The 21347-nt window shown below is 37.0% G+C and overlaps 3 protein-coding genes, 1 long non-coding RNA gene and 1 pseudogene across 6 annotated transcripts in view; 1 reads left to right on the top strand and 4 right to left on the bottom strand.

The window, feature by feature from the left end:
* The window catches only part of LOC141381853 (uncharacterized), a 25953-nt gene extending 23765 nt beyond the window's left edge, over positions 1 to 2188 (top strand). The window contains exon 5 of one of the 2 annotated variants that reach the window (XM_073948998.1): positions 72 to 2188. The gene's annotated coding sequence lies outside the window, so the exon portion shown is untranslated. The remainder of the gene's footprint in view (positions 1 to 71) is intronic. The other variant, XM_073948999.1, reaches the window with a different exon arrangement.
* The window catches only part of LOC137491103 (uncharacterized), a 1183352-nt gene extending 1162298 nt beyond the window's left edge, over positions 1 to 21054 (bottom strand). For both annotated transcript variants that reach the window (XR_012402609.1, XM_073948776.1), the window contains exon 1: positions 20909 to 21054. The gene's annotated coding sequence lies outside the window, so the exon portion shown is untranslated. The remainder of the gene's footprint in view (positions 1 to 20908) is intronic.
* Positions 1 to 21347, bottom strand: part of si:ch73-110p20.1 — a 592105-nt gene that overhangs the window by 110015 nt on the left and 460743 nt on the right.
* The window catches only part of LOC137489621 (uncharacterized), a 115936-nt gene that overhangs the window by 14963 nt on the left and 79626 nt on the right, over positions 1 to 21347 (bottom strand). The gene's annotated exons all lie outside the window — the stretch shown is intronic.
* LOC137491468 (uncharacterized) lies at positions 3000 to 4258 on the bottom strand (annotated as a pseudogene).

Genomic DNA, 21347 nt, shown 5'->3' with positions numbered 1-21347 from the left:
ATGTGGATTCAAAAATGTCAACAATGTAAGTTCATTTAAAATATAATCCTTCTCCACTCACTCTGGTTTAGAGACTACTGCAGCTGATGGGGATGACACTGGAGAGGACAGAGGGGACGCCACTGGAGAAGGCCAAGGCAATGCCACTGGAGAGGACAGAGGGGATGCCACTGGAGAATGCAGAGGTGATGGCTCATGTGGTTGAAGGAACAGTCTGTATTAGTGAAGTTGCAGTGTTGGTTTAAAAAAACTACAATGTATCTTTAACAATTAAATGGTTAATTCACCCCAAAAATTTAAATTCTGTATTTTATCAAATTACTCGCCCTTATGTCATTCAACATTCATAAGACATTTTGTTCATCTTCAAACACAAATAAAGATATTTCTGATGAAATGTAAAAGCTTTCTGACCTCTGATAGAACATAATTGCCACATTCAAGGCCCAAAAAGAAATGGTTAGAATAGTCTATTTGACTCCACCTTAATGTTATGAAGCAACAGGTATACTTTTTGTGTGTAATAAAACAACACAAACTAAAAATAACATCTTAATTAAACAATTTCTTATTTTTTATGTTGGTCTCTTACACAGTTGATGTAGACACAACGTTGTGACATACAACCCAGAAGCGCTGCACTGTGTTCACTACGTCAACTGCGTAGAAAACTGATATGGAAGAGAAGAAATAGTTTAATTAAGAGGTCTTTTTTTTGGCCCACAAAATGTATTCTTGTTTCTTTGTGACATTGGTAACATAAGGTGGATTCACTGTGGTCAAATAGAGTATTTTAACAATGTCTTATTTTCTGGACCTTAAATGTTTTAATTGGTAGGCTGTCAGGGACAGAACACTTTCAGTAAAAACTTTAATTGTGTTCTGAAGTTGAACATGACTAATGAACATCATAACTTTGGGTACCTTAAACGTTAACAGATAAGCACAAGATTAAATGCTGCGAAAGTAATGTTCATTGTTTTTAAAAGATAGTGTACTATTTTACAGTGCTACAAAAGTACTTGGTTTTAACCATTTAATTTGCTTTTAAAATGCATTCAAAACAAGCAAAAGTTGACAGTCAGATACATTAATGATTTTCACCTCCATATCCTCCAAGTGCAACCACTGAACATGTATATTTAATGGAGTCGATATGTTGTGGTCGAGAAGTGTCCCAGAGGCAGTGCTCATTATTGACATCACTGATGTCATTTCTTGGATGATAAAAAACTCTGTTGAGTCATTATGTCAACCAACAAAGTCAAAGAGGACCTGAAAACCAAAAACATTTATCTCAAACCAGTCATAAAGAGTTAATTTCACAGGTATTATATGCAATAAAACTAATTCTATATCAATAAACAGAAATTAAATGCTGCCTAACACCTTTTAGGCAAAAAATACTTTAGTTACTGGATTGATAAATCATTTTTCTCTGTAAGTATGGAGTTACATTGCTATTTTTAAGAAACCAAAAACACAGCTTTGTTATTAGACGCTGAACAGACACAGATACACATCTCTGTCATTATTCAAATAAATGCTATAATTAATTTATTCAATACATGTAATGTAACACTTTATCTGTGTCTAATTCAAAGCAAGCAAAATGCTAGACACATGTCCTGTAACTGATGAAAATAACCGTCAATTTTAGACTGAAATAATTTCACTGACTTGTCTCAATTATAAAACTGAGACGATATTACCAATATTATTTATTACTGCTACTGACTGTAGTATTATTTTTATGATTAGTATTATTGTTGTTGCTGTTGGTTTTAAAAAATTATTGATGTCTATTACTTATCTACATGTTTTCCAGAATACCAGGAAAAATAATATTAATGTAAATGTAATAATAATATTACTATTACAATTCATAGACCAATAGCTTTAATTGACCAATTATGAAAAACTATATCTATTGCTTTAACTCAAGTTTTATTTTTATGTTTGTTAGTCGATTTCAAATTAACACATTGCTTGTGTTTATGTGAACAATTACTCCATCCAAGTTAATCCAGTGGAAAACAAAATGTTTGTTTTAGTAATTTTTTATCAAAATCTGAACATTTGCTTACGCTCCAAATATAGATTTGTACTGGTTTCTTGTTATGTATTTATTATGTGAAGTTGTTGCAGTTTATCAGTTTTGTAATAAAAAAAAAATTGTCTCACACTCAATTATTGCCCTGCTATCAATAACAACTTTAAAATTGTCAGCACTGCATGTAAAATGACCATAAGTACTGTGAAAATGTCCTTGCTCCATTACCTTAAATAAATATTTCACAGGAGGGCCCTCAACTGTAGTTCATGCTACAACGCAGTAAAATCTTCAGAGTAAAATTTACTCAGTTAAGAGAATATTTGGTCCCTCTCTAAATTGAGCAAAATTTACTCAGCAGCAGAGTTAAAGTTAATGAGACAATGATGGGGCTAATTAAGTTATGATTGAGCACTGATGGTGAACACCTGCTGTTAATAAGCAGAAACAGAGAAGAGAAACACAAAACTACGGCTGTTTCTCAATTCCAAGAACGCAGAGAACGGACTTGTGAGTAAAAAATAAGAGACTTTAAAATTTTAGGTCAGCTATTCCTTTAAGCTATGTACTCTGAAGATATTTCTATTTTAAACAAAATATATTCACTAACACTCATCTGGCAAATCAAAGGCAATCTTCAATCAGCAATGACCACAGATGGGTGGTGTCCACAGCGGTAACAGAAATAACTGTACGTATACTGCCTGAGAGCACTGAAGTGGTAGAATGCTTTTCTCAGTGTTGTGTGGCACTGTAGTCCCAGAATGAGATTCTATAGTGTGCAGCATTCTACCAACAACAATGTGATTCTGCAAAAAAAAAATACAGAATGTACCTTTAAACATGTTGTTTATATGTTATGTTGTGAGTAGAAAACAAAGCGGGATGGAAAGAAAGACCCTGTTGTTATAATTGGGGAATCCAGAATTGTAGTCCTGAAAACGAACTACATTTCTGCAAACTGGGCATGCCTTGGCATAAACGGAAATACCTAAAAGAAAACGCATCAACACAAATTGGTTGGCATACAAGAAATACATAGAGCTTATATACAGTATATATAAGAGATATATTTAATAACATACCTTACCTCTATTCTGCCAAAACATCCCATAAACAGTTGCTTGTGTTGTAACCACAAAAGCATTGCTAAGATCGGGAGGACATGACCCTGGGCAGTATGGACAGGTTGTTTCTGATGGTATAAAGGTTTCTGGAATGGGTTTTTCTGTTTTGTTAGTTTCAAGTGGAATGTCTTCCGGTAATCTTTTGCAATTCCACAAGTAATTGGTCATTGTGATCACACTACTCCGTGAAAAGGCCAAGTGCTCATCCATACCGACATTCCCAATGAAGCACTCCTCAATATCTTCTATATCCTCCGGGGCTTCCGGTGCGTTTTTCAACAAATAAGGATGCTCCTAATAAATCCACCACATACACATGTATATGTGGACACAGCTGATACTGTCCTTTACACCGATGTACTTGCAGTGCCATTTTCCCAATTGTTTGTCAAATGTGGAAACTGTCCTTCCAAACTTACAACAAGTGTCCTTCTCCCCAGAGTACACTAAGAAAAATAGATATCTCTTTGACAGATTGTGTTCCCCCAAGAAAATAGGAAACACACTGTCTACTTCGTGTGAGCAAGCATGTTGGTAAAGTTCCAAACATTCCTCTTGCCTAGACTTAGAAAGGAGTCCCTTTTTAACCACCTCCTTTACGGTTTTCTCTTGTAGTGCTGGTGGTGGAATGTATGCACTGGTTTTCTTGGTCCGCTCTAAGTGGTGGCATTCTTTCCCTGGGTTTCCACTTTGAGCAGCTATGGCCATATAGTCTCTGCATTCCTCCACTTCACAATCTTAGAGCTGTGATGTTAATGTCTTTTGGACATGTATTGGCAATCTGATACCATGGGATTGCTTTGTGGTCACATAAATCCCATTTTTGGGTCAATGCACAACATTGGTTCTTGCCCAGCATGTTGTTTCTTTGTATGCCGTAATAGGTTTGAGTTTGTGCTAAATGTGATACCACATATATGGCATATTTTGTTTGCTTTTGGGATGTCTTTATCTTCAGGTTGTTTCTTTTCTAAGAATAAAAATACATGTCATAGTGTGATTAACATAATTTTAATGTGTTATTGTGTCATTACTTCAGTTGGGTTAGAAACATAAATGTACTCACCAGGGGCCTCATGTACGAAGACTTGCGTGGAAATCTTACTAAAACATTGCGTACGCACAAAGCTGTAAATGTGCGTACGCAGAAAAAAATTCAGATGTATGAAACACTGCGTACGCCGAATCTCACGCATATTCTTTTGTACATCCGAATAAACGTGAAACTGAGCGCAACATGCACGAGCACAAAACCCCTCCCTGCCTCCTCCCCCGTATGAATATGCTAATGACTATGCTAATGAAAAAACCCAACGAAAAAGCAAAGGCAAAAGCAAGCAAAAAGAGAAACTTTGAACAGAATGTGAATTGGAGGTGCTGCTTTCGGAGGTAGACCGGAGAAAAGCGGTGTTATTTGCAAGTTTGTTCTCCGGAATTAACAACAAAAGAAAAAAATAGAGTGGGAGAGTTTAGCTGATGCGGTTAACACAGTTGGGTCTGAACATCGCACTGAGTGCATTAAAAAAATAAATAGTGTGGTTTATATCTGTAAAATGTTGCAACACTCTGAACAGTCTCAGTGGCGCGCTCGTAAGACGCATGTGATCATGTATTGACACGTTCGAGCATGAACTCGGCTCGAATCTAGCGTCTGATGAACTCTTTCTTCTTTTTTTTCCCCGCTACATATCAGATTTTGCCAACTATTTATCATGAGAAAGACAAGTAGGAATCATCAATAAGTCTGTGCATCATATTTTATTTGCACATTTATTGAATGGAAATGTTTCTAATTCACGAATGCAAATTCATCTTCAGATAGTGTCTTTATAGCAATGTGCGTGCAGTAGATAGCTCAGATTACATTGGGAAAACAGGCGACTGCTGCAAATTGTGCTTTAATGTTTAGCTGGTCAAATGTATGGTATGGAAACCTTATATACCTGCTAGATGAACCCGTCTCATACAGCTGCCATTGCAAGGCTCAGACACTTTGTAGAGAGGAATTTAACACAACTGCCTCTAGGAGTCGCCAATGGAAATAAAACAGACACGCACAAAAAATGTGCGTACGCCTGCCAAAAAGCTGCCGTGAAGCTGCGCACATTCCCACGTTCAGTTCATTATTAGTAAATCCAAACGTAAGCGATTCTGAGCGTGAAACCTGGCGTACGCAAAGTTTTTGTGCGTACGCAACGTTGATACATGAGGCCCCTGATGTTGTTGTTGGCACCATCAGACCTGAAGTTGCAGAAAAAGGGAATTATACAGTTGAAAAATGCTATTTCACTCATTAAGCTTAAAGGATTTAGAATATTTACAATAGCCTACCATGTTTACGCAAGTGTGTTTTAAAATCTACAGATCTGCTTATTATTTTGGCACATTTAGGACAATGCCAGTGACTCCTTGTGCCAAGTTTCCGATCTGGACAGTGGCATGGTATAGTAAATTTATCTTTGAACACAGGATGTTTTGAATATCAAATTAGTCAAAAGACTTCAACTCAACACTTAAATTGAAACTTGGCAAAAGTCAAAAAATGACTTACCACTGAAAATGTCTTGATAAAACCCTGGTAACTTTTCCATCATTCAGGTTTTTTTTTTTTTGTTTTGTTTTTAACCAAAGAATATCTTCTCTTAAGTTAAAATTGCCAACTTTTAAAAAAAAAAAATTTTATGACCTTTTTCCATTCTGTTGAGTTCACTTGTAAAAGCTTTTTAACCATTTTGACTCTAAGAAAATTCTTCATTTGTTTAAATTCAATCAATCCTATCCCTCCTTCTTCTGTTGCTCCTATTATTGTATTGTAAGCAATTCTTGGGGGTTTCCCCTCCCATAAAAAATCTTGAACACACTTTTTCAATCTCCCTTCTATCCAACATGGCATTTCTGTTATATATAATTTATACCATAGCTTTGATGTCATAAAAACATTTAATAATAAGGCTTTCCCCTTTAAGCAAAGTTCTCTTATCCTCCAGAAATTTAATCTTGATTTTATTCCTCTTATTAGATCATCCCACATCTTTTTTGTTGCTTTTCTTTCATTTTTACCAATTAAAATTCCTAAAATTTTATTTCTTCCACTTCTCTAAATTGGAAACAATCTGTTAAAATATCTGCTTTACCAAACCTCATATATTGTGTTTTATTTTCATTTATTTTGCTTTCTGTCCCCTTACAAAACTCTTTTTCCATGGCTTCTTTTACACTCTTTTTCTCCTTCACTATTATTGCTGTATCATCAGCATACTGGTATATTTTTCCTTCATCCTCCTCTTCTTCTATTTTTATTCCTTTAATTTTAGTTTCTTGTTTTATTGCTAACCCTAAAGGTTCTGCGACTAGGGAATATAATTGCGCTGAAAGAGGACATCCTTATCTAATTGATCTTGTAATTTTAAAACATTTTTTTAATTCTGTTAAAAAAAGTTACATTTTACTTTTGTTAAAGCCCCTTTGTAGAGGCTAAGCCTATTGGTTGAAGTCCCTGAGATGTTGTTAGACAGGCACCCAGCTGACGCACACTGTCCTCTGGCTGATGTGGTGTAAATGAAATGAAGTCTTACTTGTTTCCGAAGATGTTTACGTTTATTGCAGTTGCAAACTCCAATAGTTCACAAATTTCCTTTCAGGTAAGTTTCCGTTCGTAGAAGTCAAACACTGCCACATATCTTGACTTACAAACAAAACAAACCGTCATGCTAAAGCATGAATGAATGTATGCGGCTCTCTGTGTGAATGCGCGTGAGTGTTTGTTTGTGTTTGTGGGTGTGTGTGCGTTTGAAAGTGTGTGCGTTTGAAAGTGTGTGGTCAAAACTGTATGTGCTCCCTTCCGTCTAGCAACACCTGTTACCTGAATGTTCGTTCCCACTTATAAAGCCTGTTTAAAGAGCACCACCTAGTGGAACAATGAGCAAAGTTGCCAAATGGCTCCTACACCCTTTATATAAAATGTTTATCCAATTAATAAAATTCTCTTCAAATCCAAATGTTTTGAGTACATCAAATAAATAAGTATGTTCTACTAAGTATTCCTTTTAAAATATCTTTAAAAACAAAATAAAATTCATTTCCTATTCCGTCTATACCTGGACTTTTCATTTTAAGTAGTTGATTTATTGCAATTTCAATCTCTTCTTCTTCTATTTCTCTGTCACATTCTTTATTTTTATCTTTTTCTAGTTTTACTTTTATATAATTTAGAATCTTCCTTTCTATTTCTTCAATACCTTTTGCTTTATTTGATATTTTGTGTTTTCCCACCATATCCTTTTATCTTCATCATACATTCTATTTTCTTTTTCTTTCTCTATTATTTCTTAGATTTTCTAACAAAATCTTCATTTTTAAAAATGGTTGTGTTTAAAATCCAAGTCCCTGGTCCTTTTTGTATGTTTTCTATATTCACTTTAAAATGCAAGAACTTATGATCACTAAAACTGTTCTCTTCATACTGTGTGTTTTCTATAAAATTTTCAAAATTTCTAGTACATAAAATAAAATCTATTCTCGTTTGACATATAAAATTCCCCACAAACTCTCTTTTTTCTTTATTCCTCTCCCTCCATATATCTACTAAACTATTTTCCTTTAATAACTCATTTAGTTCCTTTCTACCTATATCCGATTTAAAAACCATTCCATCAGCCATATCTTGTTGTCTAAAAACAGTATTAAAATCTCCCATCATTATTATTTCTTTAAACCCTTTAATACTTCATTTAAAACCTCAAAAGACTCTTTTTTTTGTCTTAATCTTCTGTTGGTGCATGTATATTTGCTATTAGTAATTCATTTCTTTTATAGTTAACCTCTATCACTAAACATTTCCCATAATTATCTCCATACACAATTCTATTAAAGTTTAAAACATCTTTCCTTATTAAAAAAGCAACACCTCTTCCAGATTTACCATCACCATTATTATATATAATATCCCCTTGCCACAACTTTTTAAAATCGTCCATTGCATGTTCTTTCCAGTTTGTTTCCTGTAAACCTATCACTTCCTTGTTTTTACATTTCCCTCTTATTTTCTCAAATTTATCTTTTCCCATTAGTCCCCTTAATTGCATAAAAAAACACAATTTAAAACGCTTAAAATAAATAAAAATTAAATTAAAAACCTACACATCCTTACTGTCCATCATCTCCTTCCAAAGCTCTCAACCAACAACCCCTTCCGTTAAAAGAGACAAAGGTTAAAAGCATTTTAAAATAAATAAAATATTTTAAAACATCATTTTCTTCATCTTCTTTCAGTCCCCTTAACACTTCATACCTATTTACATATTTAGCTCTGTTCTTTGTTCAAACTTTTTTCTTTGCCATGTCCAAATTTGGTTTTACCTTAAAAGTTCTTCTTCTTAAAAATCCTCTTTCCACTTTGTTCTTATCCATATTTTCCATCCTTATTTCTTCATCCTTTGCCATTCCTTCAGCTTGACCAGTCTTATTTAGTTCCTCTTTTTCCACTTTCTTAAAAAAGTTTTAAAACTGTCCAATATGTCTATTTGTGACCACTGTTCATCTTGTCCTGATAACTTTACTTCATTCTCTTCATTTTCATTTTCTCCTTCCTTATTTTATTGTTATTCATTTCCTCCTTCATTGTCTTTTCTTCTACTTCATTCACTGTTCATCTTGTCCTGGGGTTCTTCATAGGTGGATAACTCAGTTAACAAGATTTGGTTAATGATGATTTGACACGATCCAGGATTATTTTGTTCTTCAAAACTCTTCTGAGAATTGTTGTCATAGCTACAGTTCTGATAGCTCAAACCTGCTAGGGAACAATTGCTAAGGTGTTGCTAGGCGGTTGCTAAGGTGTTGCTAAGTGGTTGCTAGGTGGATGCTAGGGTATTACTAGGCGGTTGCTAATGTGTTAGATGGTCGCTGGGTGGTTGCTTGGCGGTTGCTAAGCTGTTGCTAAGGTATTGCTAGGCAGTTGTTAAAGTATCGCTAGGCGGTTGCTAAGGCATTGCAAGGCATCTGCTAAGGTGTTGCTTGGTGGTTGCCAAGGAGTTGTTAGATGGTTGCTAAGGTGTTGCTAGGCAGTTGCAAAGGTGTTGCTATGCGGTTGCTAAGGTGTTGCTGGAAGGTTGCTAAGGTGTTGCTAGGTGGTTGTTAGGTGTATGCTAAGCTGTTGTTAGATGGTTGCGAAGGTGTTGCTAGGTGGTTGCTAAGTTTTTGTTAGCCAGTTGCTAAGGTGTTGCTAGGCAGTTGCTAAGGTGTTGATAGGCGGTTACCAAGGCATTTGCCAAGGTGTTGCTAGACAGTTGCTAAGGTGTTGCTAGGTGGTAGCTAAGGAGTTGTTAGATGGTTGCTAAGCAATTGCTAAGGTGATGCCAAGCGGTTGCTAGGGTGTTGCTAGGGGGTTGCTGGGTGGTTGCTAAGGAGTTGCTAGGTGGGTACGAAGACGGTTGCTAAGCTGTTGCTAGGCGGTTGCTAAGGTGTTGATAGGCAGTTGCTAAGGTGTTACTAAGTGGTTGCTAAGGTGTGGTTAGGCGGTTTCTAAGGTGTTGCTAGGTGGTTGCTAAGGTGTTGCTAGGTGGTTGCTAAGGTGTTCATAGGTGGTTGCTAAGGTGTTGCTAGGTGGTAGCTAAAGTGTTGCTAGGCATTTGCAAGGTGTTTTTAGGCAGTTGCTAAAGCGTTGCAAGGTGGTTGCTACATGGTTGCAAGGTGTTGTTAAGCTTTCTCAGAAAATATGAAAAAAGTTTTTTTTAAGTAATTGCAGAGATGGCAAAAGCATCTTGCTATATTAAAGTTATTACAAGACAGAGAGGGAAGGGTTTTGAGAAGAGGGAGGAGAAAGTAGAATGGGGATAGCAGAGGTATAGAGGCAGGGTACGTAGCTGGTGGATCTTTGTAGTCCTTTATCAGAGGAGGGGATTATGAAGGGACAGGAAGTGGTCATGTGCAGATTTGAATGGCAGACCATGCAGGAAAGATTACAGCATTCTAAGAAAACTCTGTTGTGAAGATCAGTATCCATGGCCCCCCAGTAGGGACACCGATTTCACTGAGTAACATGTATAACTGAATAATAATCGATGTCAGCACCTGATAGGATGAGGTTCTTGATGGTGTTGGAGGAGGGGGCCGTGCGGAAGAAATGTGAGTAGGGAGGGTGGACTGTTGGGAAGGGTTACTAATGCAGGTGGGTGCTTGATGAAGGGATGTAGAGGAGAAGAGGTGAGGATACTGAAAGAGGGGAAATAAGAAGGGAGAGGAAGGACTTGTAGAGAAAGACTGGGTAGAAATAAGCTGGCTTGAAGAGTGAGGGAGGTTAGAAGGGAAAGAGATTTAAGGAGGGTTGAGAGTGGAATGGATGACTGGAAGAGTAGGGCTGGAGTTTTCACTGGAATGTGGAGCTGGAGGCCAAGGGAGGGGGGTGGTAAGTCCGAGATTGGCGTCATTATCCGGTGGATTATCCATGTTTTGGAATGTTTTGGTTGATGCAGTTTGTCTTGTTCTGAGGGATTGTTTTTTATTGCTTAGTTGCTTTTTTTGATGGTCCGAGGAGATTTTGTGAATGCGGAGCTGTGGTGGGGATAAGGATAGGGGATGTGGCGGGAGCGAGCGGTTCTGCTGTCCTGAGGGGGTGGAGTTGGTGACGAGATGGTTTCATAGAGTTTCAGTAATTTTGTTTTATTGCAGCGGCTGGGGATGGAGATTCCGGTATTTATGAGGGTCTGGTGGAGTTCGGTCATTGTTATCTTGTTGGAAGTGAGGGATGATGATCTTGCGGAGGTGCATTAAGAACCTGGAGAAGGTGGGTGGCGATTTGAAGTGGCAGGAGATGGAGATTGTGTCCTTGCTGAAGTAGAGCAGATAGGCCTTCGGCCTCTTATTGGAGGGTTGGTATCGAGTTGGCTTCCAGGCTGAGCTTGGTGTTGTTGAGCTGGGGCTGGTGTTTCTAGGAGAGCAGAGATTTCGTTCCTGTCCATGTTGCTGTAAATGATGTGAGAGTAGATTTAATGCTGCTATTTCTTATTTTCGCTGTTGTTGTATTGCTGCTGTTGTTGAATTGTAATAGTCAGATGATGGTAGTAGAATTGTTGATGGGTTGTAGAGAGATGTTAAACTTTAGAAGCTTGTGAAGGAGCTGGCGCAGTCCTGTCAAGAGCTTTCATCGGAAAACGAAGATAAGGGAGTTATTTTTTGCTAGGCTTCTTATTATGAGTTTGGATTAATCTGATTGGCTAACTAAAGATTGTAGATGAGAGACCAGACTTAATTGTTGATACCAAGAATTCAATTGTTGATTTCAACAACTAAATTGCTACTAGTAAAAATTGGTTTGTCCTCCACACACTTGTCCTTCACTGTTACATCCTCTCTTCCCTCACACACACAGTTCTCACTTCTTGATGTAAATAGTGCAGCAAAAACACTCTGTTCCAATATACATCCTGCCTAGGTGAGATCTTGCCTGTCGCCACCAGCCCAACGCACCTACTCCCTCTAACCGCTGGCTGTCGGATGGTCTGGGAAAATAGTTAGTTTTAGGGTTAGGACATGTTCTGTGATAACATTGAACAGCACCCAGGGCAACAGAGAGAGAGCATGGCACAAATCAAAAGCCTCCACTGACCTTCTTAGCAAGTACCAAAGCCAGCTGGCATCATTAGCCTCCCAACTCCATTCGGCCAAAACCCCATACTACCATTACAAAATTAACACCACTTCTGACGTCCACAAACTATTCAAGACATTTTATACTTTGCTCTGTCCTTCTCCATCAACTCCTTATCAGCTGGCCTCCTTCTTTACACAAATAAACACTCAAATTAGCAGTCAAACAACACCCTCTGAAGAAAAAGTCAATCTCTTCCTTCACTCCACACTGGCACATTCCCAAACACTTTTAAGCAGATGTAATGAAGGCCAGCTAGTGAACTGCTTACTCCTCTGCATACATCACCTTCCCTACAACTCCACACATTCAATACAATTTCTCAGTCAAGCTGGGATCATCCACCATTACCCCATGTAGTTCGGTAAGAAATCTTAGGGTGATACTGGATAATCAGTTGTCCTTCAAAGAGGACATTGCTAACACAGCTCCATCATGCAGAGCTGCACTTTTCAACATTAGAAAAATCAGACTCTACTTATCAGATCATGCCATGCTGCACAACTTTTAGTGCAAACTCTTGTCATTTCAAGGCTGGACCCCGACAGTGCTCTTCTAGCTGGATTCCCATCCTGCACCCTTAATCCTCTACAGATGCCCCAGAACGCCACAGCTCATCTGGTCTTCAATGAGAGCCCATGTACCTCCTCTCTTTATCTCCCTGTATTGGTTACCGCACGAGGCTCTTGTCAAGTTCAAATCACTGCCACTGCACCCTCTTACCTCCACCTACAGCTGAAGGTCTACATCCCCTCTAGAAGCCTCCAATCTGAGCTATAAATCACTTTCCAAAACCTTCTCATTGACTGTTTCATGTTGGAGGAATGTCTTCTTGTAACATTTGTTGTACAATAGTAACAAACTTACAAGATATTTTACCACATGAAATTACCAAGCAGTCTGTTAATGACTTACACTGAGCATAATGGTATGGGGCGTGGGCCCGCCCTTCATGGCAACTGCTCATTGAAAGACAGTAAAACTTTGCTTTTTGCATTAGCTCGCTCATGCTTGCTGCTGCTCTGTGCCCCCTCTCGCCTTGCTTTCGGTCAATGCACAGCCACTCAATCAGGTCGCAAAAAACTTTCCACGCAACCTCTTAAAGTTTAGGAACCGCAGAAACTGCTAAAAAAAACTTCTGCAAACCGACTCTCAGCAGAGTTTGTCACCCTGGTAACCCAGGACAATTTCCACTCACAAGCAAGTGAATCTTAAGGACGTCACTGAAGCTGAGTCACCAATCCATCAGGAACGCCGTGTTTTGTAGAGGCCAGTCGGCAAAAGAAACTCAAACAAATGTCATCTCTTGCTCATCTGGTGCAAATTGATCTTAAGCAGATGAAGATAAGTAAAATCTTTGCTTTTGTGGTTTCTCAGGTGTGATTCTAAGATCTAGTAATAAGAGATTAAATTAATTTGGGACGGTTGTCCACTCATTTTGCACAAGCACCACAATTGAGAACCATTGCTCTGATAAGAGGATAAGCATTCTAGATTGCATAGGAGTACATTGCAACAGCCAGTTGATGAAAAAGGGTTGGGGCTTCCTGAGCATTTATTTCATTATTACACCTTCAGTCTGAGACATGTCACTCACTAGTCTATGCCTCCTGAGAAAGCTCCATCTCGGTTTATGGTGGAACAAGCCATCCTACTTCCCCTTCCACCACTACAATATCTATCTATTCATCTATTTATTTATTTTATTTTGTTAATGTGTTATTTAAAATATAAAAAAATTTACTGACAGAATTTTAGGTGCAGGCTAGGACTGTCTCTGCCATTTGCAGGTAACGCTGTCCTTTTGGCTTCATAGTATATGGACCTTCCACATGCAGTGGGACGGTTTGCTGCTGAATGTGACATGGCAGGGAAAGAAACAGCACCTCTAGGTCAGAAACCATGGTGCTTGACGAAAAAGGTGGCCATCTCCAGATTGGAGGAAAGTCCTTACCCCAAATGAAGTTCAAGTATCTGCGTTTTTTTTTTTTTTCATGAGCAATGGAATGTAAGATTTAAAGATGGATCAGTGCAGCAGCAGCAGTAATGTAGTTAATGTGATTGTTGTGTTGAAGGAGCTGAGACAAAAGGCAGTGTTCTCAGTTTACTGCTCAATCTAGGTTCCTACTCTCACCTATGGTCATGACTGAAAGGAAAAGATCTTGGACGCAACTGGACACATTTTACAAAAAGTGTTATGCTTGTTTGAGTCCCAACATAAAAGAGAGACGAGCCAACAAAATAGCCTGAATGCAAATTATTTATTATAAAATGTAACTCGTAGAACAATCAATCAAAGCAACCAACAAATGTTTAGGGATAATAATGAAGATAAACACTTAGGATATAAATCACAACAACACATAAGGTTAAAGAGTCAATGAGATGGCAGGTCTTGACATGATGACTCCTGAGAAGCCACAGCGACCTGGAGTAGCTAGCACAACAACTTTTTATATACCCATTAATGAGTAATGCAGGCAATCTGGAGTTTTGGGATCATCACAGTATATTAATATTGTAAAACTGAATACCTGTCGGTCTGCCCAAATCATAAAATATTCATCAAGATCGTATTCTACTCAAAAAAGTAAATGTAGTAAACTAAAAAGAATCTTGAACCTAAAAGTAAAGAAACTTTACTAATAAAAGATGCAACACAGGACAAATGATTGGACTTTCTTCCTAGTGATTTTTCTCATTCAGGGAGTCAGACAGAGAACATCATCCAAAGCAACACTAGCTACATGAATACACTGGAGAGTGGAGTACAGATGCATCCAATCTTCTTCTGTTTTCAGATGTGTTAACTGATTAAACCTCTTGTCACAGTGTGAAAACTTGTACGGTCTCTCCAGTGTGAATCGTCTGGTGCAGTTTTAATTTGAGCTGTAAGAAAAGTCTTCTCACACTTAAGCACATATACATATATCTCTCACATCATTGTGGATCTTTATGTGTTCATTTAGGTTTGCTGATCTGTTGAAACTCTTCCCACATTGAGTTCATGTGAATGGTTTCTCTCCAGTGTGGGTCTTCATGTGTTTATTAAGGTCTGATGTGTTGCTGAACTCATCCCACACCGAAGCTGCGGTCACAGTAGTTTGAGCATGCAAAATTTTGTTGTACGACGCTGTGAAAAGGGGCAGGATTAAACAACATGATTAAACATGAATGGTTTCTCTCCTGTGTGGCGCATCATGTGTCGATTAAGGGACGATGAGTGGCTGAAACTCTTCCCACACTGAGTGCATGCAAATGGTTTCTCTCCAGTGTGGATCTTCATGTGTTTATTAAGGAGTGATGAGCAGTTAAAACTCTTCCCACACTGAGTGCATGTAAATGGTTTCTCTCCAGTGTGGATCCTCATGTGTATATTAAGGGATGATGATTGGCTGAAACTCTTTCCACACTGAGTGCATGTGAATGGTTTCTCTCCAGTGTGGATCCTCATGTGTATATTAAGGGATGATGATTGGCTGAAACTCTTCCCACACTGAGAGCATGTGAATGGTTTCTCTCCAGTGTGGATCCACTTGTGGTGATTAAGGTGTGATAAACAGCTAAAACTCTTCCCACACTGAGTGCATGCGAATGGTTTTTCTCCAGTGTGGATCCTCATGTGTATATTAAGGGATGATGATAGGCTGAAACTCTTCCCACAATAAGTGCAAGTGAATGGTTTCTCTTTAGTGTGGATCCTCATGTGTTGATTTAAGTTTGATGATTGGCTGAAACATTTCCCACACTGAGTGCATGTGAATGGTTTCTCTCCAGTGTGGATCCTCATGTGTAGATTAAGAGATGATGATTGGCTGAAACTCTTCCCACACTGAGTGCATGTGAATGGTTTCTCTCCAGTGTGGATCCTCATGTGTAGATTAAGGGATGATGATTGGCTGAAACTCTTTCCACACTGAGTGCAGGTTAAACAATTCTTGTCTCTCCTTTTCAAAATACCATCAGTCTGTAAATGAGTTTTTTCCTCAATTTTGACATGATGTTCCTCCTCTTTACTCTCCTCATTCTCTTCAATTAGGTCTGAAATAAATAAATAAAATTTTAGTTTTCATTAAGTCTTAAAAAAATCTCATCAAAAGCTGAATAGTGAAAAGACACTGGAAACATTGGCTACACACACTGTCATTTTCATGCACATTAAATGTAAAATATATAAGATCATGTTTTGTTCGGTCCATTAACATGTTCACATTTAAGCACATTTAATTCATCTTTATTTATCTAGTGCTTTTACAATGTAAATTATGTCAAAGTCGCCTAACATAGAAGTTTTAGTAAATTGAAACCGTGTCAGTTCAGTTTTCAGAGTTCCTTACATAATTGATCATAAAAGTAATTTTGGTCATTGATAAGACACAGATTTGAAAGCTGTAAATGGCCTAATTTTATTCGTATATATTCATAATAACAAAATGTTTTTTCTAAAATTTGTAAAGCAGACAGGAAATACTTGTTTATTCTTTGCCTGAGTGGTAAATGCATCAGAAAAAAGTTCTGGGGTAAAAGCTAAAAAAACAGCTGAATATTTGCCTCACAGACATGAGACACACCTGTACAGCATCTGCCTAAAGGCTGAAATGTGCACCTTTCCCATTGTGTGCTGTTGGGACTTTTTCATCAATTCTGGGGTGATTTTGAGGCTTAGTTTGGAAAAAAACTTGCAAAGCCATAACAGCATATAATCATGCATTTATGATTTTTGGTATTTCCTGTGACGACAGTCAACATTGTTTAATTGATCTCCACCTGTGGGACGGCTAAAAGGAAATGGGTGAGTGAAAGAAGAGGAGAGTTGAAGAGGCCAGCATTATGTGGTGTGCGGAAGAAAGAGAAGTTGACTGAACTGTTGCTTTGTGGGGACAAGTAGAGCAGGGGTGGCTGGCCGGTCAGAATCGGCAGGCTAGCGCAGCAGCTCAATTGAATATACTGGGGTAAAATAAATGCTCATATTACAAAGACATGGCGGGGAAAAATGTAATGTAATGCAGTGCTTCTTGTACAATCTGAGACCCACTTTATATCAGATATCACTCGAGCAGTGGAGATTGCTGATTTCTAAAGAAAACAGACCTTAAACACGCAGATTTTTGCTTTGGCATACAGTGTACCGGAAGCGCTTAACCCAGGTTACTGGCAAATTAAAAGTCCTATTAGCATGCTTCGACATATACCCTATTATTGCACAGCCAATTTACACAAACTGACTATAGAAACACTATTCTGGTTTTCCAACATCTGTAATGAAGAGGCCCCACTTTGGTTACTGATGAAACAGCACACGTCTAATCCAGTGTCATTACGCTCACTACTTTGTGCTTTCATTCCAGTTTGTGGTGTTTGTTCACCAAAAATAAGAATTAATGAAAAAAAAAAGAGAAAGTGTATTATTTTGTTCAAATTGCTGAATGCTACTGTTGTTGCAGTTCAGCTGTAATTGTGTGTGTTCTGTACATATGCCTGTGATTAATTGTTTACAGGGAGCGCCGCTGGGTTATAGGAGGTGCAGTGATCAAGAAAGATAATGAAGTGTGAGACAGTATCATGCTGCTGTAAAACCACTAAAGAATAATAAATCCTTTTTGCTTTGTTTAAAACATTCTAGTGCCATGTTCCAGTAAAGATCCAACGTATTTCCACTACCGGACACAACACAGTTAGTAAACAATATTTTACGAATAACCCAGTTATTAATGGATCACTCAGAATATGGTCACAATTCAGACCTCACTTTAATAATAAACAAGCATTGCCTTCTGCTCCTATTTTGTTAAATCCGTTATTCTCTTCCTCTCTTATAGATTCAGCATTCCAATTATGCTTTAGGTAGGGAGTTATCTGTGTTAAGGACCTGTTTAAAGATGGCACATTTATCTCATTTCAACAGTTAACAGACATTGAGATTCCCCAGTCAAATATTAGACTATTTTAAATACTTTTTTCCAAAATAAACTTTCTTTAAAATAAAAAACAAACGAGCAAATGATTTTAAAGTTTTAAAACTAAAATAAACTAAATCTATGCGCAACAATCTGTCCAGGTCTATGTCCTCAGCAGTAAATCCATGGTGCACGTTTAAACAAATGTTATTGTAAGCAAAATAATTAAACTATTATAATAAATAGAGTTAAAATGACCTTTTTGAATAAAAAGTTTAACATTTATTGAGATAAATTGTTGGTGATTGTATGGGTTTTGGCAAGATTATGTAACAAAACATGAACAAAGAAAAATAAAGACTTGTTTAAAAAAGATTTAAGACCTCACAACATTTCAGTAAATTTAAGACTTTTTAAGGCCTAAAATTTTAGATTTTGAAATTTAAGACATTTTAAGACCCTGCAGGTTATAGGGAATAGCCCTTGTAATTAGTTAATATAATTATGATGTCATTCTAACTCAGTTACTATCTGTGAGAACTAGTAACAACTACTAGAAACAAGTTTAAACCCATAAAAAAAGTTGATTAAAAAAAGGGGAATTGTGATCAACGTGACATATGCAAATGGAAAGTACTAAGCCAACACCATCACCGTAATAGCAGATATCTTTTATGAGAATAGAATAGGTCAAATATTGTCAGCTCAGACAAACTTTTTAAATTGATTGTTTTTATTTAGTGCCAGTGCTCATGGACGCTTTACAAACAGTAGGAGAACAAGAAACGCAATAACCTTAAGAAGGTAGAGAAAATGGGAGACTATTAAAACAGAAAAAGAATGACACGAGAACAAGTATAAAAGAAACTCATTCCTATCTTTAAATAAGTGCTTATGTGAATTTAGAAGAACTAGGCAGCACACTCAGGGCTGCAAGATGGATTTAATTTAGTATTCTTATCATTAAAATATATCTAAATGAGGATCAAATGACTGAGTTGGTGTTTGAGAGTGAAAACCAACCTGTTTGTTCCTGCTTGACTCTGAATGTTTCTTCAATCTTCACATCTTCACTCTCCTCTTTAATAAACGCCATCTTTATAACAGTGTGGAGATCAGTCTGTTTCCTCTGTGTTTGGACACTTTATTCTGTTTAAAATGAACAAAACAATGAACAGAAACAAACTTATCTTTAACATTTGCTTTAACAGTTTCTTTATATGAGAGTAATTAACAAAAACAAATCAGGTAAGTCTGAGCAAGAAACAATAGCCACAAATGAGCTGATTAAAACTAGTGACGTAACTACATGTCAGGATAAAAACAATATTTATAACCAAATAAACAAACAAACAAAAAACTGAATAGTTGTATATTCCTCGTTTTTGAGTAAAAGAGTATTGAATCTCCATCTAGAGGGTTTGGTCAGTGTACTAAATTGCAGCGATGTTGTTATTGCATTGTGGTCAGAAATACTTTGTGGTAGAAATTCAATGTTCTTTACACATGAAAATATCATAGGAGATAGTAAGATGTAGTCTATTCTTGAATAGGATTTATGTCTTGGTGAGAAGTAAGTGTATTCTTTCACATTAGGGTTGAGCAACCTCCAGGTGTCACTCACGTTTAGGTCTTTAGTAAACCAATTTAATGCTTTTGAAGACTGGGGTTGTATCATTGGGATTGAAGGATTTGATCGATCTAAAACAGTGTCCATTACCGTGTTCATGTCTCCTCCAATAATAAGTGAATATTCATTATAGGCTAAAAGAGTTTTTGTAATGTCTGGGAAAAAAGGAGCATCATAAGAGTTTGGGGCATAAATATTGACAAACATTAGCTTCTTTCCTCCTATATTAGTACAACAATATGCCATTCTACCATTATTGTCTGATCCTAAATTTTCAATACTGAAAGTATGATTTCTTTTAAATAATATTGCCACCCCTCTCTTTTTAGAGTTATAACCTGAAGATACTATAGGAATATAGTGTTTGTTTTGTAATCGCTGGACATCTGCTATCCTTAGATGGGTTTCTTGGATAAGTGCAACGTCTATGTTTTTCCTGCGAAGATAATCTAAAAATTTAGTCCGTTTACTAGGAGAGTTTAACCCTCTGACGTTAAGAGACATAATATTCAAATTAACCATAATCTCTGAACATAAAGCTTTCACAAATAAACATGTAAAGATTGTAGTAGTAGGTGCAATTTAAACATAGAAATTTCGTGGATATATATGAAAAGAATATAAAAATTTCTGCGTATTTTATTCCTGAGTGCCCCACCCTTTCCCTAACCCCCTCAATAACGAGCGTCTGTGGCGATCGCGAGGCAATGTCTTAACACTATTCGCCTTCCAGTACCTCCTTGATATTAAACAGCTGAGGAACGTTACAACCATCAGTGTATCAGCATCAACTCTATTTAAACATGTAACAAGTTTTGAATTCGGGCTGTTCCAATCTTAAACCAAGAAACTTAGCCCCCACCTTGTCGACAAAAAAATAAAAAAATAAAAATAAATTAATAAAAATAAATAAATAAATAAAAAATAATAAAATAAATAACTAAAATAAATAACATAACAAATAATAGTAAAAATATATATAATAATAAAATAAATAGTATTAAATAAATAAAATTTGTATCATGAATATCTAACCGTAACTTTAAATACCAATAAAACAAAATAATAATATTAATAGTAATAGTTGTTTACCGTATAATTTGGTCATTTAGGGGGCTAAGAAATGTTTCTAATCATGTCATTTAAGTGTTGATAAGTCCAATATTGTCTCCTTAATCGGTTTCCTCCATTGCCTCCTGGAGCTGAGGATATAAAGACCTGCGAGCCGGCGCTGACGTTGTTCGCTCCAGTCCCTCGATGTATTTCTCGGCTTCATCCGGCGTCTCAAACGAGTATTTTTGGCCTTTGAATGAGACTTTCAGTATTGCTGGGTAAATTAGAAAAGTTTCCGCACCTTTTTGTTGGAGTTTGGATCTGACGGCCGAGAACGCTTTTCTCTTCTGTGCGGTCGCTAAACTGAATAGTTGTAAAGAAGCTTTTAAATTTGACTGAAGAACTTAATACAATGTTGAACAATGCATCCACACATATTTACATTTTATAATGTTAGCATTCAGATATTATTTGAGTGTAAATTCAAAATGTGCAACTCACCTTTTCTGTCTTCAATGAAGAAGTGGGATAAAAAAGGCCTCCGTGGGTTTTTCTTTGTAGGTTGTTGTTGGTAATAATCCCAATGTAGGAATCTACAATCGTAGTTTGTCCTCCAAAGTTGTTCTCTTACAGCTAAATCAGATAATGAAGCCTCCGTTAGGAACACGGAATATATAGATGCAACCCTGCTGAGCTACTGGATCTGGAATGTGATTGGATAAGACTCAATTGGCCCCCATTAAAGCTGGTATAGAGATGCAAATGAAATGAGCAGTGAAGACTCAGGACACATACAGTGGGGGATGGGAAGTTTAGCAGCTTTACAAACCAGTTTTACAGAGAAATAATGATGTATTGGGAAAATAAGTTGGCTTTAGCCATCATCATTTGTTTTGTTGCTGTTGTTTTATAGGACTATTGATGGAAGCTTTTTTATTGT

The sequence above is a fragment of the Danio rerio genome, chromosome 4, assembly GCF_049306965.1.
Source record: "Danio rerio strain Tuebingen ecotype United States chromosome 4, GRCz12tu, whole genome shotgun sequence".
NCBI classification, from domain to species: Eukaryota; Metazoa; Chordata; class Actinopteri; order Cypriniformes; family Danionidae; genus Danio; species Danio rerio.
This window is presented reverse-complemented; position numbering and strand designations above follow the sequence as displayed.